Source organism: Ambystoma mexicanum, chromosome 8 (genome assembly GCF_040938575.1).
Source record: "Ambystoma mexicanum isolate Mex_15411 chromosome 8, UKY_AmexF1_1, whole genome shotgun sequence".
NCBI classification, from domain to species: Eukaryota; Metazoa; Chordata; class Amphibia; order Caudata; family Ambystomatidae; genus Ambystoma; species Ambystoma mexicanum.
Window position 1 is genome coordinate 1,344,979,124 of NC_090929.1, and position 27,182 is coordinate 1,345,006,305.

Below are 27,182 nucleotides of genomic sequence, written 5' to 3' on the forward strand. Positions count from 1 at the left end.
TGATAAAAAGAGTCACCAGTAATGCCCGCAGGGTTACAATAAAGGTTTATGAGAGCAAATACATGCGGTCCATGAGTGATTTTGACCACCTGGATGAATCTATTTGGCGAAAGCCATTCCCCAATTTGGACATTTTTGCTAGATTTAACAGCCACCAATAAGCCTGCAGTTGGTCTACCTTTATTGGAAGACACTGCCGGGAGAGAACAGATAATATGATCATCCCAAGTGGGGGCACATACCAGCCACGTCTCTTGCAAGACTATAATGTCGTAACTGTTTAATTGAGCATTCGCGGACCACTGAAGATGTGAGTGCCCTCTAGTATTCCAGCTAGCCAGAGAGATAATTTCTCTCTTTTCAACTATTGATGGTTATAACATGTTTTTTGATGTCAATCTGGTCTGTGGGCAGTTAACCTCCGTGCAAAAGGTGCAAGAGCATTCTGTGGTCTGAATCTGTACTGGTATTTCATTTTGAACTGTATTTTCTTGTGTAGTTGGACAGCGGGGTCTAACGCAAGCAAAAGGCCCAGATTGAATAACTCCATTTTTGATTTCCATAGAGCGTTCCGGACCAGTCCCGATTTAATCTATAATCTTACAATTGATAGATTATTTTTGCAAATAAATTCAATCTGGTCAAAATCACTCGAGGACATGTCCTCCAGGGACTGAATGTCTTCAAAGATGTTCAAAACACTAGAGCGACACAAATCGTATTTCGGAAAACGGCCTTCACGACATTTTAAGATTAAGGTGTGGAAGGAATTCAAACGCTGTGTTTTGATGTCTTTTCGGTTATGAGCTTGAATTTTGGACTTCATACCAGAATTCTCATTTGGATTTCTCATGTTTGAGCAAGAGAAGGAAGGATTAAATTGGGCCCTCGATTCTGGGGCGTTACTTGAACGGCCCAAGGACGGATCATGACGGTGACACGCATCTTGAGCTTTGACAGATTTGGATGAGCCAGGAACGGTTAGAATTTCAGCCGCTCGATTTAGCTCTGGGAGTGTCTCGGAAAGTCTTTTGCCAAGATAGGCATCTACCGCCGTTTTCAGGGCAGATAGACAATCTTCAAAGCCAACAAATGGTATAGGAAGCAGCCCTTAGCAGGACCGGTCGGGATGGAGTAAGTCATGCTGCCTTGAATAAAAGGCAGAAGGGGCAAGGTTGAAGAAACCTTGTGTTCAAAAAGGTCCACCAGTTCATTCAAAGGCGCATAGTCACCCGCAAGACCGAACTGGATGCGACCTCAGAAGCAACCGTTATCGCTAAGGGGGTAACAAGATCTATAACACCTCCCGAGCCTTGAGGGGGAGGCGCTATAGGCCCCAATCACCAAACTGGTTGGTGGAAATATGACCTGCGAATTTGGATCAGATTCTTTAGCGGACTTACGCATTGTTGTTGCTTTGGTTGTCAATTTAGACCATTTTGAGACTGTGGTTTTTCTCTTGTTTTTCTGAGAAAGAGGCTGACCTTCAATGGTATTACTGATTTTAGTGACATTAGTGCGTGGAAAAGACTGAGGGGAATCAACGCTGATCCATGAATAATTTTTTTGGTTAGTTATGGCATCTATGGACTCCACAGGGCGAATTATTTTTTCAAATGTTGGAACCACTGTTAACACGGTTCTAGCACACCGTGAATTTGAATTATTGTTCAATTCCGGACCTGACAAACTCTGCAAGATGGTGGTCTTATGAGGGGCTGTGGCCAACAGACCCGAAGAGCCCAAATTTTCTAAGGTAGTAAGTCTGTGCATGATAAGGTTTAAGGTTGAGGGGGCGGATGAATTTTGCGAGCAACGTTGCATCCACTCCCCAATTTGATCAATTTTAGTTGTTTGGAGTGCTATTTTTCGATCCAACTCTTCAAAGAGTTTGAAGAGACTTAATATTGTTGTGTTCACGGCCCCTAAGGTTATCTGAAGGAGGGCCGGATTTACAGATGAGTCACTAGGGGTTTTTGCTGACAAGCAGCGTCTCGGGGTTGGTTGTTTGAAGGACTCTTCAATCGCATGTCTTGTAGAGTCCATAGAGCCAGGAAGAATGTAGTCCGTGATGACAGACAGTCTAACACTTTCTAGGTCAATATTACACTGGCGTGAGGGTGTATTGATCGTTACAGATTCTTTAGCATTCACGTCAATAATCTCACACACATCCACACAAGCTGTATCACCTACTGATGGATAGGAGGTTTGGGGCTGCAAAGTTGTTCCAGGCTCGATATTAGAGTGTGTTTGAAATGTTGCACTAACAAGTGTGACCGAGTTATCCAGGTTGTCTTCCTCAACTACAGTTACCATTTGATTAACCTGAACAATTTTAATAGGAGATTGAGGTAAGGTGAGTAGGGTTTGGTCAGAAATGACCACAGTAGGAATTTATTCAATTAGGCCTGGAGATGAGATGTTTTTAAATTCACGTGACTGCTTGTTCCTTACCGGCAGCGCAGTTTCCAACAGGCCTTGAGCATGAATCACTACTGCAGTATCATTTATTTTGTCATAGAAATGCCTAATGTCTTGATTTAGGGAGGGTGTTTTAACTACAGGAGTAAGAGTGATGGATTTCTTGGAAATACGCGAGGAACTCTTTTTTTCCTCACTCAATTTGAAGTTATTACCATTTACTGGAGTTTTGAGCGTTACCTTTGGTGCCGCTGTCTCAGAGGTAGTTTAACTAATCAACACATCACCCGAAATGTTACTCGTGTGAGTTGCTGTGGCTACTTCTGGCATGTCTGTTTTTAGCGTATACAGCATGCAAGACATAAGTAGCCTTCTAGTTTGGCTACTTCTTGGAGTGTATAACAGACAGCTAGTACCAATATAGACTGCGCAAGTGAAAGTAATGAGAAGAGAAATGCACTTTTAAACGCTGATTAAAAAAGCGTTACAAGAATTACCATGCAATAAAAAGCGCTTAATAAGTTTAAAGGTCTTTGGAACTAGGACAAAGTACACTCTTATAATAAGGTGCCATGCAGTGTATAAAATGCACTGAACCCAAGGATTAGCAAAAATACATAGAATAACACAACAAGGACAGTTTGAAGCAGTATACTAGAATACAGTAGATATGGGTCTCTTTCAAAATTAGAGTTAAAAGTCAGGGTTGGATAAGGGAGCAAATATATGAACTGAAAACTCTGTTTAAAAAGGACAGTCAAGCAGCGATGATCTTAAAAAGCTCCCAGTAATAGGGTAAGGAACGCCCGACAGCTCGAGGAGCGGCCAGAGTCCGACTCTCCCCCCTTACCCTAGTTACGATTTGAAGTTGATTTGATAGCGGAGTGTATGACCTTAGACTGATGTACTCACATGGCCGCAGGACGAGGACAAGGACAAGTCACAACCAAACAGCAAAACAGCTGCTCCAGCCCTTACTGCCTCCAGGGCTTAACGCTGCAAGGGTGGTTGGGCCGGGAACTTGTGCTGGCCTGCGGTCATGTGATCCATCACGTGAGCGTGGAGGGCCCCGCCTCTTTCAGGCAGGCAGCAAGAGCTCTGCTCGCAGTGCTGCTGGGGCCAAAGTAAGTTGCAAACAAAGTCCAACGCTCGAATCACAGAGCGCACTTTCAGGGAAGCAAATACACGCCGCTCGGGCGGTTGTGCCGGGAACTTGTGCTGGGCTGCGGTCACATGATCCATCACGTGAGCGCGGAGGGCCCCGCCTCTTTCAGGAAGTACAGCAGGCAGGCAGCAAGAGCTCTGCTCGCAGTGCTGCTGGGGCCAAAGTTAGTTGCAAACAAAGTCCAACGCTCGAATCACAGAGCGCACTTTCAGGGAAGCAAATACACGCCGCTCGGGCGGTTGTGCCGGGAACTTGTGCTGGGCTGCGGTCACATGATCCGTCACGTGAGCGCGGAGGGCCCCGCCTCTTTCAGGAAGTACAGCAGGCAGGCAGCAAGAGCTCTGCTCGCAGTGCTGCTGGGGCCAAAGTTAGTTGCAAACAAAGTCCAACGCTCGAATCACAGAGCGCACTTTCAGGGAAGCAAATACACATTTCGATTTTCCTACACGCTCAAAAGGCTAGCATTTGAGTTTTACAAATGTGTGCAAATCCAGATGGAAATTATTATTTCACCCACACTTTTGCTTTAAAATAAACACAGGGTGATTTAGCAGTTTGTATTTCAGACCCCCACTACTTTGGTCTGTGTTGGGGAAGTTTGACAGAAATAATTGCGATGATTGAAGAATTTAGGATTTCAGAGCCCCCTCCATTTAAAGGCCTGAGTTGGGCAAGCTGTATAGCAACAAATTGGGATAATTTGAGCATGTTTTACTTAGACCCCCCTCCACTTAAAGGCTTGTGTTTGGGTAGCTGGATAGCAACACAATTGGGATGATTTTGGAATATTGGATTTCAGACCCCCTCCACTTAAAGGCCTGTGTGGAGGGAAGCTGAACAGAAAGATTAGGATGATTTGGGAATTTTGGATTTCAGACCACCTCCACTTAAAGGCTTGTGTGGAGGAAGCTGAACAGAAAGATTGCCCAATTAAATTACAGTTTATTGTTTTCAACACACACTGGGAAGGAACTTCGTTAATTTTAAACTTTAAGGAAAATTAATTAAATTTATATTTTTTAGGTAAATAGGCTAAGGATCTATGCAGTTTTGCCCCCCGACATGTCCCGAGTCTACCTCCTCTCCCACCCTCCACTCATGCCCCGTGTCTCCCTACTGTTCCCCCACCCCCCGCTCATGCCCCGTGTGTCTCCCTCCTTTCCCCCCACCCCCTGCTCATGCCCCATGTGTCTCCCTCCTTTACCCCCACCCCCCACTCATGCCCTGTGTGTCTCACCCATTCCTCCCCACTCCCCACTCATGCCACGTGTGTCTCTCCCCTTCCCCCCACCCACCGCTCATGCTAAGTGTGTCTCTCCCCTTCCCCCCACCCCCGCTCATGCCCCGTGTCTCTCTCCCCTTCCCCCCACCCCCCGCTCATGCCCTGTGTCTCTCTCCCCTTCCCCCCACCCCCCGCTCATGCCCCATGTGTCTCTCCCCTTCCCCCACCCCCCGCTCATGCCCCGTGTCTCCCTACTGTTCCCTCACCCCCTGCTCATGCCCCGTGAGTCTCTACCCTTCCCCCCACCCCTGCTCATGTCCCGTGTCTCCCTACTGTTCCCCCCGCTCATGCCCTGTGTCTCTCTCCACTTCCCACCCCGCTCATGCCCTGTGTCTCCCCTGTTCCCCCCATCCCCCGCTCATGACCTGTCTCCCCTGTTACCCCCCACCCCCCGCTCATGTCCCGTGTCTCTGTTGTGTTACCCCCCCACCCCTGCTCATGCCCAGTGTCTCCCTTGTGTTACCCCCCACCCGCCGCTCATGCCCTGTGTCTCCCTCGTGTTACCCCCAACCCCCACTCATGCCCCATGTCTCCCTTGTGTTACCCCCCCACCCATGCCCTGTCTCCCCTGTTACCTCCCCACCCCCGCTCATGCCCCGTGTCTCCGTTGTGTTACCCCCACCCCCCACTCATGCCCCTTGTCTCACCCCTTCCCCCCACCCCCGCTCATGCCCCGTGTCTCCCTCCTTTCCCCCCGCTCATGCCCCATGTGTCTCTCACCTCCCCCCCCACCCACGCTCATGCCCTGTGTGTCTATCCCCTTCCCCCCAGCCCCGCTCATGCCCCGTGTCTCTCTCCCCTTACCTCCTATCCCCTGCTCATGCCCTGTGTCTCTCTCCCCTTCCCCCCACTCCCCGCTCATGCCCCGTGTGTCTCTCCCGTTCCCCCCACCCCCTGCTCATGCCCCGTGTGTCTCTCCCCTCCCCCCACTCCCCGCTCATGCCCCGTGTGTCTCCCTCCTTTCCCCCCACACCCCGCTCATGCCCTGTATGTGGTGTCCGGACATTTCGTCGAAAAAAAAGGTCGACAGGACAAATGGTTGACACCATTTGGTCGAAAACCAAATGGTCGAATTTTTTTTTTATTTATATATATATTTTTTAGGTTTTCATTTAGGGAAAAAAAGGTTTTTTTTTAGAAAAAAAAGGGGGTTGGTTTTCGACCAAATGGTGTCGACCATTTGTCCTGTCGACCTTTTTTTTCGACCAAATGTCTGGTAACCCTCGTGGGTCTCTCCCCTGCCCATGCCCCGTGTGTCTCTCCCCTTTCCCCCCACCCCCGCTTATGCCCCGTGTCTCTCTCCCCTTCCCCCCACCCCCGCTCATGCCCTGTGTCTCTCTCCCCTTCCCCCCACCCCCCGCTCATGTTCCATGTGTGCCCTGTTCCCCCCACCCCCGCTCATGACCCATGTTTGCCCTGTTCCCCCCACCCCCCGCTCATGCCCCGTGTGCGCCCTGTTTACCCCACCCCCCGCTCATGCCCCGTGTGTGCCCTGTTTCCCCCACCCCCGCTCATGCCCTATGTCTCCCTCGTGTTCCTCCCCACCCCCGCTCATACCCCGCGGCTCCCTCATGTTCCTCCCCACCCCCCGCTCATGCCCCATGTCTCCCCTGTTCCCCCCACCCGCTGCTCATGCCCCGTGTCTCTCTCGTGTTCCCCCTGCTCATGCCCCGTGTTTCCTTCCTTTTCCCGCCACCCCCTGCTCATGCCCCGTTTGTACCCTGTTCCCTCTCACCCCCCGCTCATGCCCATGTGTCTCCCCTGTTCACCCCACCCCCCGCTCATGCCCTGTTGTGTTCTCTTTATACACCCAGCCTTCCCTTTCCATGGTGGCCACCTTGGTAAAAGATGTTCCTTCCTACACCGGGACGCCGCAGGCAGTGCACTTCCACATGAGAGAATCCAAGTTGTGCAGCCACTACACAGCGATCTGCATGCACCTCCAACCAATTTATCCAAGAATCTCCCAAAATCCGGATAATCTGCCTTCTTAAATACACAGCAATAGCTAACTGCTCTTCTCTCAGGAAAAAGACCTATTGACAAACTCTCTCCTTACAGAACACACCCAGTAAACCTTCTTAACCAATCTCTTGCTCTGCACATTTGCATGCCTCTCAACCCCAAAATCCCTGTATGTAATATGTGGTGTCCGTGGACAACTTCAGTGTCCACGAACAAATCGAAAATCTGAATGTGCGGAATGAAATTTAAATACTGTGCCCCATTTCCCCTTTGAGGTTGGCTCTGAAAATAACCGTTTTTGGTTTTTTTTGCAGATGCTTCAAAAACACCTTTAATGTTGTATTAATTTTGTATTTTTTTGTTTTTTTTCTTATTTTCCTCCAAAAATCTTCACATTAGCTTCTCCAAAGCATCCCTTATGTTCCAAAACAGCATAGCATTTCCAATAAAAGATAAAGAAATGCCATCTTCTTTAAAATAAACACCATTACCAGAATCAATGTTCGCATTATTACAAAAGAACATACCAGCTCTAAGCATGAAAGCAAACATGCCTCGGTTGATTGCACACCTAGCAATATTTTGCTGAGGACAAAACTATTTTCCCATACTGCCCTAGGTAACAAAGCAGAAAAAATAAGCTTGGCATTTGGAAGGACTTTCATGATTGCCTGAACCAAGTTTTGCAGATCTTGCAACAACGTAGGGGCAGTGACATAGCCCAAATGCACAGCACTACAGTGCAGGACAACTACATCTGGACTATTGAACCTAGCCACATCCTGACAAACTTCCAAAATTGCCTGAAAATGAAAACCGGGCACAGTACTCCGCACCACCTCCACTCCTTTTACACCAACATTCTTTTCCACATTCCTACATTTAGCATACTGCTATAAACTATCAACAAACATATCTCTGAGCACCAATACCCTGGCTTTCTCCACCTCTGCCATCTTCACTATACACAGCCTCTTTCAGCACAAACCACAACCTCAACATCTGATTGGCTGTTCCCTACAGTCCCTTTTCCATGCTGGATTTGCTGAGAAACCCCAGATGTTGCACGCCCGGTCCACAGACAACCGTGGTGACCACAGAGCACGTAACACTTAGGCAGCCCTTCTACCCTTTCCACTTCACTCTCTGCACCATTCCCTCATTAACTACTGTTAAGCAGTGACACAATCATCCACCAATCACATCCAAGAACTCTACATCTAACTCTGTCATCACAGATCAGCACTTTAGGTGTAAGATTGATCACTCTGAGTACAATTCGGCTGTGACTGCAAAGGACCTACAGCAACAACTACTATAAAACTCCCCAAGACTTTTTCTTGCAGATTCATGCACATCCACATGCATGAACACAGACTACAGGTATGAATATACAGTATATGTTCAGCTCTTCTAGGAATACAAAATATCCCAGGAGCATAGCTCAGTGGCAACGTGTGCGCCTTGGAAGCAAGAGGACACGAAGCAACACAGGTTTGATCCCTGGGTCCTCGCTTAGAAACCTCTGGGTGTTTAAGCGCATTATAAATACGCAACTAAGATAAAAATAATTACGCAACTAAAAAACAAACAATTCCTGTAACAGCACCTCAATGCCCGCAGGCTGTGTGAGCGCTTTAAAAATGTAAAATAACATAAATAAAAATATAAACAGAGTAACTGGCACTTACCCTGTACAATTAACTTACTGTCATTTCTCCCATCTGCTATGATGAAGTGTCAATTGCAAACCTTTCTGCTCTGCAAATTTTGTTTACACACACACGCCTATCTAAAAAAAATATTATTTCATATTATAAAATGGGAGAAATAACAGTATAATTATGAAAACATAAAATAACAATGTCTACATTAACAAAAGTGTTATAAACACACATATTCACTAACTTCTTTCTTTTACAATTGCAGTGAAGACCACTCTCCTGAAAAGCAGCAGGGTCTCAAGTAGGAACAAGGACCTAGAATAAACCTACTCTTTCCATACAGAAGAGTGAGTACAATACTAACATAATGTTCTAACTGTTACTCAAACACACTAGCATTTTAGTATTGTAGAACAAACAAGTGTATTAACCCGTTACCATTAGATGTAGTATTAGTGCTACCCCTTACAAGTTCCATACTTTATATTGTCATCTGAAGCCCAGTATAGTAACACACAAAAACAAGAATAGCCTTGATGTAGCTGCCCTTTGCACAATCACACACCTCCACAATCATCCTTACCATCATACTCAGACACTCATGCACAAAGCATGCATACACTGCACAACAGCCCAACACACACTTTCTTTTTTTCTTCAAAAGGCCCCAAAGAATGCCTACCAAAAAGCAATTCTGGAGAAAAGAACTCAGAAGTAGTGCAAATCAAAATAAAAGTGTCCAAAATAAGCATCCATCTCTAGCAGATTCTGTACAAAAAGTTCAAATAAAAAGCTAATGCAGTCATTAAGTGAAACAAAACAAGCTTCCGGTACAGAAACTTTGTAAAAAATGTAAAACGAAACAGAAAGTAATTAACAAGACTTAAGCTACCAATAACACTAACGCTGCACCTATAAATCATGATGTAGTGGCAAGTAAGCATACCAAAAAAAATGTTAACAAAATATTTTCCGCCAAAGAGTCCTTCCGAACCTTATTAAAACTGAAAAGAAATCATGCACAACCCTTAAAGCCTACCGTACAAAATTAATCCTAGAAACTCTCATGGACAGTGCAATCCTTCTCATAAGAAAGTTATTTATTTAGTTTTAAACATAATGAAACCACTAACAAAAATAACTACTAAACTACATAAAAGACTTCTCAGTAAACGGAATATCAACAAAAATAGGTTCTTAAGCATCTGTGAAGGTAAATGGAGTCACACCACGACCACAGAACCATATTTTAATGAAGAAGCCTATAAACAAAAGCAAACAAACCCAATTGCCATACATAGCAGTGGACGAGGGTATGAAAAACTTAATAACACCATTATGGAACTAGAAACTCTGCTCACAAAAATATCCCCAGAAAACTGAGTATCACCTCCCCATTCTACTAAACCAAAACGTCCAGTCTACAAATGGCCGTGCACATCAATGTGTAACATTGCCAAAACATCTTTCAAATCTGTACGCAGTTCCTCAATCAGTATGTAAAAAGTAAATACAAATTCAAAATGAAACTACTACAAAATATGGATGCATGTCCAGTGTGCAAATACACAGGACTACAAGGAAATTCATGGGCCTTTCAGGACCTATTAGCAAATGCACCTTCCATCATATCAAAATGATATCAACACATCGTTCAACTATAAGAAATCCGGTCCGAAAACTCTACTATGCTAAAAATCCTTTTTTTAGCACTAGCCAATTTAAATAACAAATCTTCTACATTGTACAGCCAAACAACTACTCGAAGAAATAGAACATATCCAGAGAAAATATTTTTGGAATTGAAAGCCACTTACAAAATGCAATAGATGTACAACAAACTAGCAACCGCTGTACAAATAGCAACCTTCTAGTAAACACATACAAAAAAGAAATACTTAAGTTTAAAAGTACCTCAGCTGAAGTACCAAACCATGTGTGTGTGTTGCTGCAGGACTTCTTATAAAAGTACCACAAAAACTGTAGACATAACATACAAAATAGAAGACAATGAAGATTCCAAATGGTTCCAATTAGCTCTCTACCTTATAGCAGTTTAAAAAAAGAAAGTATTACTACTTTATCCACTGCCTACAGTCACTGGTGATGTGCATTGGACAACACGGAACAACTTGACTCCAATGTAAAGTGGCAAGGACTCTGCCTTATGAAATGGTTTGTCATGGTGGAATATCTGCACCCTGGTGATGCCAAACATGATGGTGTGCTTGTTCTGAATATAGCTGAAACGATCTATGATTCACCAACGTCACAAAAATCATGCATTAGATGAGGGTAGATCTGCGGTTTTTGAATTGGAAATTTCCTTCAGTCAACTTTTCCTTTACTTGTTTTTAAGCATGGACATCATGGTAAAGAGGCATATGCTTGCATCAGAAGATTGACAAAGCTTATCATAATGTCAATACATGCCGGTGTGCTCTCTCTGCCAGATCACAGGATGTCTGATATAGTCCACTTGAATATTTGCTGTAATGACCCCAGGGTTTATATGGAAACAGTATTTGATTAACAGACCAGATACATTCTGTTTTACTAGAACTTTTTGGATATTATTTTATATATTGTTGAAGTGCACACATGTTTTTGCAGCTATGTTTAATGTTATGCTGTGTAGTTTTCATTCCTTGTTTTATAGCTCTGATGGCTGGGGTGTTGTGTGTGTGCGTGCATTTTGGCTTTACAGGTAATGCCTGGGCTACAGATTATGTGTGTGTCTCTGTTGGGGCATAGGGTTGATTTTGTGCAATCCACACAATATTCTTCATTTTTCTTTTGCCCCTAGACACCAGTAAAAGTGAATATGTAGAATTTGGCTGGTACGGTTCGTGATTCCTGATTTTGTGTGGGCTTCACTAGTACAAGCTAATCCCTAGGAGTGTTTCAAAACTCTCTCAAATACAATAGGCTAATTTGGAAATATTTTGACCACAATTGTGATTTTCCTGGCTCTCTGGGAAATGCAATAAAACTTGGTTTTGGGCATGAAAACATTAATGAATCTTCACCAGATCTGGCTTGGGTATTACATGCCAATGGTTGGTGAACTTGTATGCCCCTTGAAACACTGTTTGCTGTAAAGTGCGCCTTATACATATTCAATACAATTCATCATAAATCAACTATTTGTACATGTTCCTATTCTAAGTGGAATGTAACCTCAACAATAGATATAAACAAAACAATGGACAGAGACCCAAGGTGGTGAACAGAAATATTTGTAAGAACTCCTAGACAGGATTAATACAAAAAATGCACATTTATTTAAATACACAATTCATGAGAAACGTGGTAATATCACAGTTATACAAACATTTACTAAAACAATACATATATCCCCAACTCCATTCAACCTATTTGATTAGGTGTACTCAATCATACACTCATTCATACTTCTCATTCAATGTACATTTTCTGTGTATAGATACATGACTTAATAACAATAATTAATGAATTCTAATACACCCCATATGTCTACAGATGTGTCTTTCTATTACACAACATATGTTGTCGACACGTGTTTCAGTTGTAATGTGCGGGCCTTTGTGCTCTGGCCCTCAGATGTCTCCAGCCTTCTTCAGGACAAAAATGAGTACCTTGCTGTGCCCCACTTCTATGCCTTATTGTGTTGGTGCCTCATCTACAAGAAATAATAATACAAAAGTTCTATTACCAACATTATTCTGTCCATCCCTATTTAATCTATACTGGAGCATGTAATACGCATGCTCATATTCACTACAAGTCCCGAACTTACCTCCACCAACCCCACATGTTTAAACCTTCATGAATAACATGTATGATGTACTATGGTGTATGATGTATTATGGTGTATGATACTCCTTATCGCTTAACACAGGATGTTGCCTTACTGTAACCCATGGCACAATCTGTACCTGTACCTGTAACTAAGTCCCCCTACAAGTAACAGCGCCACAATGCCCCTGGGCTGCCTGCGCGCTATATAAATGTAATAAATAAATAAATAAATAAATTCTAGATGTGTGCTCGGGACCGTGGGATTTCTCCAGCATGTTCAGCCTACTGGATCAATTCAGACAATGCCTGGGTGTGGACACCTCAACAATAGTCACTGCCCTACTCTTTAATATACATATTCATGTGTGGGTGTGTTTGTGAGTTAGGGGCTGGGGATGTTTTGGCTTCATCACATGCAGGCAATCAGGAGATGTCCATGAGCATCTGGGATTTGCACCTGGACGAGTGCAACTGATACACAACTCCTACAACTGGTGCATCTCTTACTTTCTTAAATGCTATTGAATGCAACGTAGCCAGTCACATTTCCAAGCAGACATCTCAAGGGCCTCCTCCAGTTGTGCTCCAGTTTTATGCTTAGGTATATGATTGCAGCTGCAAACCGGAGGTGTTCACAGACATTTCCTGAATTGTTCTTGTTCAAATCTTTGAGAATCAGGCCCAGGGCGTAAGTGGATCTACTAATTAACTGAATAGCAAACGCATAGTCATGATATACAAAATACAGTTGTTAACACCATCTGAAAACTGGAAATGCAGCATTTTAAAATATGCTTACGTGTAAATATCAGGAAAGCAAAATTATCAGAACGAAAACATTTGAGGCAACCGATCACAGCCACGCGTTGTACCTGTTTGGTTAAATTATGAAAATTAATTGTTTGCTTTGCTGCTTATCTAAGTTCTCGTGTCCCTTTTTATAATATTGAATCTGACATTTGCGTACCCTTTACCAAAGGAATATTTAATCAGCCACAATATCTAAGAGGCCAAAAGGAATATCAGTTGTAGATGAATGTCTCCGATGAAAAGAACTCGGAGAAGGAACAAGCACAGTATAACATGTGAAAAGAGTTAAACGTAGCCAATTACCCTTGGGAATGTCTAGGAAATCTTTTTTAAGCACGGTTAAAACACACACAGCATAACTTTTACGCTGTCATTCCAGCTACGAAATAAATCACTTTAGTACAATGCAGCGAGTCGATTGTGCTAATTGTTACACGCTGAAACGACACAAATTCAGCCCTGATGATTATTTCAATGTCTGGTTTCCATTAACTGTGGGTGTGCTATATTTTGTGAGCACGATTTCAGCTGTAGCGTTCTGGTTTCATAAACGGCGGCAGGTATGTGTTTATTTCCCATAAACTATTTGCCACAGCGCATTCGTGCCTGTTCATTCTCACCCCGTGTGATTGGACCAGCCCTCTGCTTGAGACAGTGTAATGACAAGTGCTAGTTATCTTGAGGTCTCTGATTTTCAACCCCGAGCAGTTTGATTTATGGTCCCTTTTCCTATTCTGTATCACTAGCGCACAGGAGTGGAAGCGTCTAAATGGGCGCACAACTTTCTTTAAAAAATAAATGCAGTAACAATGTGTCTGGCAACATATGGCAGGCATTGAGTGATTCCTTATTATTCATGGAATGGTCTGACCTGCTCTGGTTCGATTTAGACATTAGTCGTTCGCATGTTATGAACTCTGAAAGCCATCACCCTACTCATGAAATAGAGCTTTTGGTTCAATACAGTGTATATGTATTTTATTATTTTTTGTAATTTCATTTTAATGATCAAAAAGCATAGTCAGTTACAGTCAACATAACATTGAATGTGTTGAAAATAAATCCGTCCCTCTTTAGTATGTGATTTGATTTGTTTTATAAGAATCACCATGCTATTATGCAGTGATGCAAGAGGTGGGGCACTTAATAATAAAGTATAGGCAGCGGATGAAGTAACCCATACTGTACGTTATGAATATTGCAAGTTACCAAGGAGCTATATGACCAAATAGAGTTCCTTTATGAGCTCACCGAACAAGGGGGTGGCTTGCAATATCCTTTTTAGGAGCAGAAGGGGGTATTTTATTCATAAAAATAAATGGTTGTACATTGTCATCCCATTTATTATCCGGCCTTAATCTAAAATAAGTGACTGTCAATTTGCTGATCCATATAATCAATGTAGAATTTGACTATACAAAAGCTAACATGCAGCTCCTAATGCGCTTTAGAAAAATAGCTTCAGCAGTTTCATAAAATGCAACAAAAAGATGTTTTCATTTTGTGCTTTAAATAAGTAATAACATACAGATTCTTGCTCGCTTATGTTACACTTCAGCAGTGCACGAATTCAACATTCTACCATAAACCGTTCCTTGTCAGTATGAATAGGAGCAGGTCAAAGCCCAGCTTCAAGTTAAGATAGGCAAAAAAATAGATGTCATGGATAGTGATTATTATTTGGGTGTACTATTTACCCCAAATCTTCTCTTTATAGTCCATGTAGCGTCGATTTCAAGAAAAGCGTCTGTTGAAGGTAGAGTCATCACGAACCTGGTGCATAAACAAAGGGGTAGTCAAAATTGAGACATTTTACTCTGTAGCATTCAGTAGTATTGTTGCCTATGAGGCTGAGCTTTGGAGTCTTCTGAAGTCCATCAGTCAAGTAGGTATCTGTGAAAGGCTCGTTTGGAAGAAACTCCTGCATTTACCCCAAAGCTTTCAATTGGCAGCTCTGTATGCAGATGTCAGATTTAAGAATCGGGAGAGAAGGGTAATGGACAGTCTGGCTAGATATGCGGTGTAGAGGGCAATTTACTGTACACAGGAGCTGGTAGACCGGCATGGCATGAAACCTTCTTTCAATTGTCCATTTCACTGTACAGGAAGAATTAAATCTCCCACACTCTGCCCTTAGACCAACTGTGACAATCCTCCTCTAATCGTCCAATACCATAGCTTTCTACCTTATTATAACACAGTTATCTATCCTACTCATCGAGAACGTTCTGGCAACATGGGCTGTAATTCATGCCACCCACTAACTTTAAGATTAACCACCCTATTAGTAAACCTAATATACTATGCTCCCCTATAGCTAGAAATTCCATACTTTAGGCTAGGCTAACCAGACTCTGTGAACCAATGACTAATACCTTTGCCAAAATGAACCCCTACATTATGATGAACAACACCAAAACTAAAACTTAAGACAGAAAAAAAATGCCACTTATACTAGTCACGGATCCTGCACTAAAATAGAGCAGGGTTAACCTCACGTTGCGTCTACTGACACCAACCACCCTAAAATCAAGGGTGCCTTAATTAATGCAAGATCCCTGGTAGCACACGCTGCAGAAATAGCGGATCTGATTACGGCTGACAACCTCAACTTCCTTGCTATAACTGAGTCATGGCTTCACACTGCTGCAGGCCCTGCCCTCTTACTAGCAGTACCTGATAACTATGATATTATTAGAGCAGATAGAGATAACGCTAGAGGCAGAGCCATTTCGTTTATAGCCAAATCCGACTTAGCTATGAGAATAGTTACATCTCTTGCTGTTAACTCCTGTGAATTGCTTACAGTTAAGCTACCCACTTAAAAGTCTGGTACCCTAACACTATACTTAATATATAGACCAGCAGGACCGATTGATTCATTCGAAGAAGACCTATCCGTAATTTAACTGACAGAACTAAACCGACATCACAAGTACTACTGCTAGGTGATTTCAATTTAGGCTTCAATGATCCTAATGACCTCCATGCTCCAGCCATCTCTAATGTACTAACTGAATTGGAGTTCATCCAAAGAGTGTCCCAGGCCATACATGACAAAAGCAGAACCTTGGATTGGGTGGCAGACCTCAACTGCACAGTGTCTATCACATCGGTCACATCCCAAACATGGACAGATCACTCCCTTCTCTCCTTCACCCTCTTAGCCAATACCCTTACCCCCAAGACCAATCTAGTAGCTCCCCCCTCCCTACGAGGAAAAAAAGAAACATTACTGCGGATAAGATTATATCACTTATCACGCCAACTCTTAACTCACTGACGAACTCAACTAGTCCAGACAACCTATTAGAAGCTTATAACGTGTCCATTACCAAAGCACTATAAACTATTGCTCCACTCTAAATGCGGAAAAGTAAACCTAAAGCTCATCAGAACTCATGGTTCACACACCCCAACTAAAATCCCTGAGAGCTGAGAAAAAAAAACTTGAAACCTTGTGGAAATCTCTACCCACTGAGGAAAACAAATCTAATTTGACTAAATTAGCTGCCCATTACAAAAAGGAAATAATACGTACCAAACAGGAAACCTATAATGATAGGATTAATAAAGCAAGTTCAAGTACCAAGGAACTTTTCACCATCTTAAGGGAATTGTAAGCTCCCCTACCTCATACAGACGATTGTCTGAAGTACAAAGTCTGGTGCACGAATATCCAGAACGCCTTAGTGAACAAAATCTCCACCCTGGAGAATAAGATTGCACATAAAAAAAGCAAACCTACCCATTAATGGTAAGCATGGCACAGTTCCTGCTTCTTGAACAAAACAAAATTCCTATTGGTAATAGGAACTCCCGTCCCCTGCACACCATTTATGGTGTGCAGGGGACGGGAATTCCTATTACCAATAGGAACTTTGTTTTGTTCATGATATAGTTGACTTCTTGATACCAGAATCATTTGTTTTCTCCCCGGCACCCTTGTAGAGTGATAAGATTGCATGAGACATAGGAGCTCTAAACTTAATAAATTTAGCAAAATGCCTCTCCACTAAATATAGGGTGTGCAGTCTCTCCTTTGTATGTGCAGTTCCTGCTTATACCAGTAAACCCTTGCAATGTTTAAGTTTCTCACAAGACTCCATCCACGAGGTAGAACAATTCATTACCTCCCTTAACCAATCTATTTCAAAAAAGGTAGCAGGAACTCCTCTCCAGAAAGACCATGGCTTGATAACCTGTTCTGAGATGAACGTTTGCAGCACGCGCTTTTTTCTCACAGTACCTTTCACAGATGGGAAATATCCATTTGCATATCAGTCTTTGTCCCGCCCATACGGGCAGTCCAGCACCGAAATGTTATGACAATTCCTCTCTGAACAAGAGTATCAACAGCAACCCCATACACGTGTTTCAGCCTTGTTGGGCCTCATCAGTGAGGTGAAGCTATGCCTCTCTGAGCACAGTAAGCAGGGAGTCCACATCAGGTTGCCCCCAGGTAACAATATAGGTGTCAAGGGGACAGATAATAAAAGACACAGCCAGAGACCTAGCACCATTTATCCCTAAACTAATTAATTCCTCATCTGCATCTGGTACTGTCCTCAGTAACCTAAAGGAGTCTTGGGTCCTACCCCTTCTAAAAAAAACAATCCCTGGACCCCACCATTCCAACTAACTACAGGCTGATCATGACTGTCCCATTCTTACTCAAGATTCTAGACGAATGGCCTACATTCAAATACAGAAGTACCTTGAGATCAATCACCTCCTCGTCAATCCGGCTTTAGGCCACAACATGGTACTGAAACAGCCGTAATAGATATAAAAACCCAGATCAATGAACTTAAAGATAAAGGTAAGACAGCATTGATACTGCTTCTTGATCTTTCTGCTGCCTTCGATCTGGTGGATCACCATTTACTCTATAAGCACCTTGCCTCAGCGGCATACTTTTCAAAAGACGCTATCACCTGGATTAAATCATTTTTGAACAGCAGGACTATGAGAGTCTTCTCTCCACTAACCGCTGCTGATCCTCTCCCAATATCCTGTGGTGTGCCACATGTCTCCTGTGTCCCTCCAACAATGTGCAATATATTCGCTAAGCCTTTATTCGATGATTTAGACCGTCTGGTTGTCATCTACCCCAACTATGCAGATGACTCCCAGATCCTTATACCTCTTACCAGAGATTATGACAAGGATTTGGCCTTGGTGAATAGAATTTACCTTATCATCCAGGCATGGATGACTGCACACAGCCTATACCTGAACGACGATAATACTGAGCTCCTAATACTTGGAAGCTCAGCTAACCTCAATAAACTGAACTCAAAATACACCTCCTTCAACAATGATGGCAACTCAATCAAAGTGGTAAACAAAGTAAAAACCCTCGGTTTTTACCTTGACTCTGCCTTTACACTCAATAAATAAGTTAATGCCATGGTATCCTCTACAGCATATACTTACAAGGTGATTAGAGCCTGCAAACCCTATTTGACCAAAGAAAGCTGTACAATACTAGCTATACCCCTTATCCTTTCCAAGCTCGACTATTGTAATGGATTGTACTTGGGGGCGAGTAAATACATCACTAATAAAATCCAAATTCTGCAAAACAATGCACTCAGAGCAGCACATAGCATACCAAGGAGAGAGCATATCTCGCATTTGAGAAGACAAAACAAATGGCTCTCCATAACAGATACAATTATGCTTAAAACACTCTCACTAATGCATAAATGCCTCTATCAAGTAGCCCCACCCTACACCTCTGAGAGAAAAAAAAATAAATGTAACCCACGTCCTACTAGGACAGCCTATTCATCCTGTCTGGTCGTGCCAAGGCTCAAACTAAAAAAAAGCAGGGGGGAGGAGCTTACCTGTCATGGCAGCTAAAGCTTGGAACTCCCTCCCTCCCTCCCTGAGACCCAACCAACCCTTCTACATGTTCAGGTGCAGCACTATAAATTGTCTTATAGCGAAGGACACAACTGGATAGATTTAGCTGTGTACCTTATGATGACATATGACTCCACCACCTTCTTTAAACATCATTACTAATGTTTTCATCCTGTACTTGCACTTTATGCATATATGTTTTCATTGTCTCTTGTATAATCTAATGTAACTTCTGTAACTTAAGCTTAAAGTGTACTTGTTTTCTGCTTTGCAAGGCGCCCAGATACCCTTGGGTGGGGTGCGCCATACAAATAAATAAATAAACATACAAACAATTAGTTGAATGACCTCACAGAACTGGGTTTCTTTTATAGTTTAGATCCAGATTATAACCACACAGACCACCATAAAACACAAAGAAGCCGAGGGGCAAGCCTAAGGCAGATGTTGGAGGAGGCAATGGCAAGACTGGGTCACATAAATTGGCCTGACATATTTGTGGCAGGGGAGGCCATCAACCATACCTATTGATGCTAGTCAACTGGCAGATCAGCCGTCTCTTCGCTTTTGCTCAAGCTGACATTCTGCCTCTAGCTTCTTTCACTAATAAATTGAGGGATGAGTCAAACCTAAAATGTCTGATAGAGAACATTTGTTTCATTTCCTTCTGGTATGCCCTGCCTTTGATTCCTTTAGGGCACAACATACACCCCCTTCCTAAGAAGCGAAGGTATCCTGTACAACTTAAAAGCAGCCCTATCATTTTTCCAAGGGGATCTGGATCCAGTATCATCAAGGCAACTTCCAAGTTGTATTTATGGAGCTTGGCGTCTCAGGGAAAATACATTTTGCAGTCTTGGTGTCAAGAGCCTTTGAAATACAAGGGTTCTGGGTGTAGACCCTTGAACTATACCTGAAATAATGAAGAGAGGCACGAGTTGTAAAAACACAGATTTAATGCAAGGCAGTAATGATCGGGAGGTCTGCCAGTTTTGTGAGACCAGAAAACTGAACTGTCAACCAGCCCAACATCTGGCAACAGTATTTGGTGAAAAATACATTCCAGAAAATGGGTATATGTTATTTCTATCCCTCACTATCCTCCTGCCAATACGAGTCTATTAACACCAACATTGTCCTACCCTAATTGGGTAATACAGTAACGTAATATGTCCTGTGCATCCCACCACAGAGACCTACCATGCAGTTACTATTAAGAGTGAAATTTAGCCCGCATAGAAACACTAGATACAGTACGGCCATTTTTGCATGACGTTCTATTCACAGACTCTGCTGCTCATCCGCATTGGAGCTTGTCCTTGTAAATATCACGTGGTCATGTGCCTATGGCAAGGACACAAACTGTTAGTTCTTAGAAGATTCTTTTCACTGGGAAAAATGTCTACTCAAATCTATTCCAGAGGCCTAATTCATGGGATATTGACTTCATATTGTGTGCTACCAATTCATTCTGCTGCATACTTGGTAGTCTTAGAGACTCTCTAGATTCAAAGAGTGTTCCGTCTGGGCCAATTGGGTGTGAGATTTGAATCATGTGAGGCTTGTTTGATTGTTCAGTTTGGGTGTGGGCATGTTCCACAAAAGGGTTAGCATAACCAGGTTGTATAGTGAGTGACATTGCAAGTGCTACTTTAACCGTCAGTCTTTTGCAACACCCCAGGATCAGTTGGTAAATGCAATAAATAACAAGTAGCAACACAATAATTGGTATGAGCACTTTGAGAAGATTACTCATCAATGCAGGCACCCAAGAAAATATTGATGTGAGCCAGTCATCATTCTTCACCCTATCCTCATTGTTTATGGTGGTGCGCAGATTGTGCAGTGCTTGTATTACCTGCATGAGGCTTCTTTTGTCCACATCGTTGGGGGGTATATACGTGCATAATGAAGTACCCAGTTTGGTGCATGTCCCCCCCCTCCATGGCAGTTATCATATCAAGCATGTAATGGTTCTTCAGGGTAACTATCCTTATAGGCCAAAATTCTTCCTTAATTGTATTTAACCCATGTTCTGTGTCATTAGCCATTTTAATAAGCTCCCATCTGGCTATTTTCAACCACTTACAATTAGCGCTCGCTTGCACCTTAAGACCGAGAAACTAGACAAAAAACATTTCAGCATGACTGAGCTACACTGGCTTGGTCATCAGGTGCTTGCGGAGCGCTGCAATGTTAATACTGGGTATCATCAGGATGGGAGCTTGCAGTGCCGCCATGGAACAAAGACCTCCCCAGGATGACCAGCAGTTGTTTATAGGCCAGTCCTCCACATAGCCAATAGAGGTACATGACGGCAGTGGTACCCACTTGAATATCGGGAATGTCGACAGTCATATTGCAGTCCAGATTTGCCACCCCCAAACACACTGCCATTGCTCCTGTAGCATAAGGAGAACTGTGAGAGTTTCATGACTTTGGTAGGCGGTTCATGTTGATTTATCCAAGTCAAACATTTTCCATATTTGCCCCATGTAGAAAAAGAAGTCACTTTCATGCTTTGCAGCAAATCATTGCGTATCCAGGACATCCCTTCAGCATTGCATTCTGTTATTCCTGGGACCCATTTTCCCTTGATATTGATGGCACCCTTCACCTGCAAACTAGGGCTACTTCCACAGGGAGACTGGTTCAACCCAGTGTTGTTAAAACATGTTGTTTCTGGGTGTGTTGTTAAAAAGAAACCACTCTTCCTGGCAAACTTCTCTGATGCCTCAGTTATCAGCATGTTCCCTCTCCTTGGATAAAGTTGTATAAGATCATACAAATCATTTTCCTCTGTTATCATTTTCTGTACTACGTAATTGTTATCATATTGTTGTATTAACTGCGCTCCATTATATGTAGACCTTATGTTCCAGAACATAAAGCCAGGTGAACTAAACATTATGCAGGGTCTGGTGACAATTAATTGGGTAGAAACAGCCTGAGTGTGTTTGCAGCATAGGAAATCACTGAAAAAACAAAATAGAGGTCAATCGATTTCTCTCTCCCCACTACTCACATGCGATGATACCACAGGTTGTCCTCTGCATGGTGATGCACATCATTAGATCTATCTGGAATAACATGTGAGTAAGTAATCCCTCTTTATTCTGGACACAGAAACATTCATATTACCTAGTAGTTTAGTGTGTGCAACATTAGTAATGTTATAGTCAGCAATATCTTGGGGGATGGAAAACACAAAAACTAGCATGAAAAACAAGATAAGGCTTATGTCTATCGATTCTTTTGTGATTGCAGTGAGGTGACAGTCTCCTGGCACTGAAATGGATGTATACTCATAGGATTCAAATTTCCCTTGATACCCCCCTCGTCTTCCCTCTACTGGTGGAGGGCGAGCGGATACTTGCTTTTTAGGACATTAGTGAGGTGAATCCATTGCTTACTACCTGAAATCTTGACAGTGGTGGGAGTAGCATATATCACTTCAAAGGGGCTGTCAAATTAAGGGTCCTTTCACTTCCGCACAATGGTCTTGACGAAAAGGCGATCACCTGGTAAGAGCTATGGTTGCAGACACTGCAATGACTACTGCCGTGCCGGTGATGACCCCTCTTCTGGAGGATCATGATCATGTTGTTGGGGCCCAACCTTCTGAGATATTAACCTGACAGATTTGTTAGTTCCCTCAAGTACCCTTGGAATTGTTCACCTAAAATCAGAACAGATGTGTGTGCATCTGAGGCTGTGTGTCAAGGTATGAGAGGGGTGTGCAACCTCCGGCCTGTGATTATTTAGTGTGTAAGGTGATTGTCAGACCCTGGCTAACTCCTAGAGCAAAAAAACAGAGAGGAAAACAGTGCAAGCAACTCTCATGCAGTGTGTCACATAATTTGTTTATCAAATTGCTGTTTTAACTTACAATGCATGTGTTCAACAATTCTGTTGACCTGCCAGTGATAAACAGTGCATAATGTGTGCTTTATTCCAAGCAAATAAAACGCTTCTTTGGCAATGTCCCTTTCCCTTTAAGCATTCTGAGAGTGTGACCAGTAGTGTATCTTTGACAAGTAGTGCAATGTTCTATGCAATTAGTGACAAACTCTTGGAGGTTTGGAATACACCACTCCTCCTGCAAGTCTGAATTGAGGTACTCTTTGGATGTGTGTGTTGGAAAGTGTAACTGATTTGGGGCGATGGTAAACAATGCTTAGAGCATAACTGCTTTCCCAGAAACATTTTGCCTACATATGAGGTCAATAGGGGAAAGACAACACCCATACATAACTCTTTTTCCTGCTGGGGAGCTTGCTCTTGTAATTTAATGAGCTGAGAAGTGGAAATGGTATTGTAAGAGACTGTACTATCTGCTTGTTGTAAGTATAATTCAGAGGACACCGTGGGATTGAGGTTATCCGAGTAAGCTGCTTGTCTGGCTGCCAAGTCTGCCATGTGGTTGCTATTAGTATTGGGATCCGTATTGGTTGTGCAAGCTGTGTATTTTACCATCACAACTGCTGTAGGGAGGGACACCGTGTCTATTAATCTGCAGAGTAATGTGGCATGCTTGCCTGTTTCATCTGAAGGGGCCTGAATGTACTCTGGATGTGACATATGCTGAGTCTGAGTAAATAGTGGTAGAACACCCTTGATATCATTCTAATGCTGTTATTAGGCCCACATGTTCTGCCACTTGCACCAAGTAGCATGAGGGCAGGGGCACCGTTGCTAGCACACAGGCTTCCACTGATTCAAGGTTTACTAGTTCTGGTCCTGTGTGCCTGACCCCAGTGGTCTGATTGATCATAGAAGAACCATCAATGAAGAGCACATTCCCTTTTTTGAGTGGATACTCCCTAGCATGGGTGCTTTTATTAGTACAGTCCTCATAAGTGGTGCTATCATGTACTGTTTTGTTTACATGCCATGGCTCTACAATAAAAGCTGTAAGATTGATGGTGTGATACCTCTTGATATGAACAGAGGAATTTGACATAATTATCTAATACTTTGATGCTCCTAGTGTGGTGACTGTGGATTTTGATTTTTCAAAAGTTGTGAGAACTGCATCTTCTACGTAAAGTGTGATGGGGCAACCCATGTTAATGGTTGATGATTTCTGTATGGCAAATTCTGCGTCTGCCAGTGCCTGCTCGCATGGGAAGTGTACCTGCATTACAGGGTCCAGAGGACCACTGTAATAAGCCAAAGACCTATGTCCCAGTGAGCTACTTTCCTTTACAATAGCTGTCATAACGTGGCCATGTGGTTGTTAGAATAACAATAATTGTGTTTTATAATCTGGTGTGGCTATAACAGGAGAATCACTAATAGCATTTTTAAGTGCCTGAAATGATCCAGTCATCTGGGCAGTGTAGTCAATAGGTCTTTTAATTTTTTGCACCTCCTATAGCCCTGCAGTAGGGGTTTGGTGTATGAGTAATAGTTGAATATTCATGCTCGACAATAGCTTGACCATGGCTGACTGTGGTGTGTTCTGCACTGCATTTGCCTTGTCTGGAGTTATTCTTCTCTCTGACGATGATATGATTTTCCCCAAGTATGCAACTTCTTGATTGATTGATTGTTTACTTATATAGCACCTATGCACAATGGGCCTCATTCCGAGGTTGGTGGTAGCCATGGCACTATTTGTGCCATGACTGCCACCAATAACGGGTCCGGTTCAATGGGGACTTACCGGTGTAGTCCGACCTTTGCGGGACCGGTAAATCCCCATTGAAAATGCCATTCCCCATTCCCATTTGAGCCCCAATAGGGCTCAATGGGAATGGGGAGGGCGCAAATAACGGGCTGGCGTATATCAAGCCCATTATTTGCGCCCTGGTCCCTTAACAGGTCCCGTCCACAATGGCAGGTCAGACCAGGCATTAAAGGAGGGACCCGCTAAGGGACCCTGTAATAGGGCGGTAAGGGATTACCGGCACCGGTCTCCTTACCGGTGCCCGGTATCCCTTACAGCCCAACTTGGAATGAGGCCCAATGTGTTTTAAAGTGCTTAGAGTGCTTGCTGACAACACTGAAGTTTAGACTTGTCTACTTTGTAATCCTTTTATGACAACAAGGTTAAAAGTTGCAATGAATAATTGTGGTATCACTCTTCTGTTGTGCTCCAAACTAGAAGGTCATCCATTGGATGACAGGGGCTTTGCACTTGCTTCATACATCCATGTGTAGCACCCTGTTGAAAATGCTTGCGGACTCACAGTACCCTTGGGGCAATCAAGTGTGTTTTGTGTTTAAACCTCAGACCCCTGTAAGGGAACACTGTAAGAGGTTCGCACTCGGGGTGTAATGGGATAGAGAAGAATGCATTTTTGAGGTCTATTACAGTAAAATAGGTGGCTTCTGTGGTGATATTGCAGAAGATGGTTACAGGGTTTGGAACTACTGGGAACTCTGCCTCTAAAGTATTGTTCAATGGGCACAAGTCATATACCATCCTTCACATTGACCCTTTTTCTTTTTTGACAGGATAAATAGCTGTTTTATATGGTGATTTTGATGGCTGTATAATGCCCTGTTGCCATAATTCCACAATGGTGGAATTAATTCCATCCTCTGCTTCCTGTGACATGGGATACTGTTTCACATGAGGCAATACATGTCTGGTTTCAGTTTTAATGCAAACTGCCTCTATGGTTTTTAGCAGCCTTAACTACATCTGGGCCACTGGTCCACAGCTGACTAGGCACCCTGTTTAGATTTCCCTGAGAAACGCAAAGCAGTGCTGGCAGTGCAGTCACTGTGCACTACCATGCCAAGGACGCTGGTAGAAAGTGTTTGAGTTAGCAGAAGAGATAACACACGTGCAAGAGCTGAGAGCTGAAATTCATCATAAATAAAAGAAGAGAAAATTAATTTTACGTTCCCCAGACATGTGATCTGAACCTGGTGAACAATGCCCATTCATGCGAGGCAGACAGGAACTGTTGTTTCCATCAAACTGAGGACAGAAAACATGTAACACAGCATGAAGTTGGAAACTGAAGTGTCCTTGCACAGAGAAACGGTAACATTAGTGGGGAAAAGGTGGTACTCTGAGGCAATTTTCCCCACCCATCATTTTTACTCACAAGCTAGTAAATTTCACAAAATGACAAGGCTCACACTGGCCTCCTGTGGGTGGTGCCAGGAGGAGCTATCAGATATGGCCAGGCCAATCAGCATATCTGTCCCCTATAGGATGTAAATGTGTCTATACTATTCATCCAATTCAGAGCCCAGGAATGTAACTTTTGGTTGTGAAGTCACATCAGCTGAAATCCTCACTACCATGCTGTAATGAGTTGAGATGCATTTGGACTCAGCATACAACTGTGTGCTTATCCCTGCTTTGGATTTATAAAAGCAGTAATTTGTCACATTTCGCGACTCCTCGGTTTCTTGAGGACAAGGGATTTCTCTCAACCCAATCTCTGTTTTTTTAATTCTGCTTCAACGTGCATAACATATGTATAAAAAACCTATATTAATATGAATACATTTTTCATAAAACAATATATTTTAATCTTTCAGTTACTCTTTTAGCTACTGAAGCCTAAAACCTGAAGAATGTCTCTGTATATTGTATGTTTCTGTTATGGGACTATATAGAACTCAGCAATAACATAGGTCCATACACAAAACTATAAGGTGAAGAAATATGTGACTCCAATGTCATCATGATTCATGAAGGGAGGGTTTAAATATACCCCTTTATGGTATGGCAAAATGCATTGGACCATTTGAAGCAATGAAGAGATTCTGATGGGGGTGACTAGGACGGTATGACCAGCAGCAGACCAGCGTGAGCTGTACGGTGCATTCCGTCCTTGCATTTGGCAAGGGGAGTCCACCTCAGTTCCCTACTGCCCCTCCTCCATCTTCTTTCCATCTTTGTTTTTGCTTTATCCCTTTCAATATTTCACACTTTTGTCCCTTGCTTTCTTGCTCTGCTGCTCTGCTCACTGTGCCCCTCCTCCATCTTTTCTCCATCTGTGTCTTTGTTTTCTCTCTTTTCACTCCCTCACTATTTTTGCCAGATTTCTTGCTCTGATCCTCTGCTCTGTGACCCTTGTCCACCCGCTCCCAGCCCCCCACCTCCCTCACTCATGATTATATGCTCCCCTTGTTTCACCTTCGACCAGGATGATATTTCCATCAGCAGGCCTGTGTGAGTGGATCCTGCGCATTCCTTCCTGGCCTTTGGCAAGATGAGTGCCCCTCTGTCCCCTCCAGCCCCCTCCTCCAT